The sequence below is a fragment of the Penaeus monodon genome, chromosome 19 (genome assembly GCF_015228065.2).
Source record: "Penaeus monodon isolate SGIC_2016 chromosome 19, NSTDA_Pmon_1, whole genome shotgun sequence".
NCBI classification, from domain to species: domain Eukaryota; kingdom Metazoa; phylum Arthropoda; class Malacostraca; order Decapoda; family Penaeidae; genus Penaeus; species Penaeus monodon.
The window spans coordinates 5,196,784-5,197,157 of record NC_051404.1 but is presented as its reverse complement, the minus strand read 5'-3'; positions in this window follow the sequence as shown (position 1 = coordinate 5,197,157).

Here is a 374-nt window from a genome sequence, read left to right as displayed (position 1 = left end):
TGGCCGACGCTCGACGTGAGGGAGGGCGGAAAAGGGGTGTCAGGGGCGCCGGGGGGAAAGTCCTCACCTCCCATCGACCTCGAGATTACTCACTTGCGAGGAAGTCGGGTCTCGCGAGGCGTATCAATCACGAGAGAGGAAGAAGAGATTTGATAGACCCCTTTCGAGCTGACGAGGACCTGCAGGAGACACGCAACTTGGGCTTCAGCAGCAGTCTGTGGAAGCGCCCGCCGCTTATCGCCACGAATCCTTACGCTGCGGTATTCGGAGGTGAAGAGAAGTTAAACAGAATCGTCTGGAACTCACCAGAATCCACGACAACCCGAGACTCTTTGATCCAGGGCAGCCTTGAGTCGCCAGAAGTGAGCAGAGCC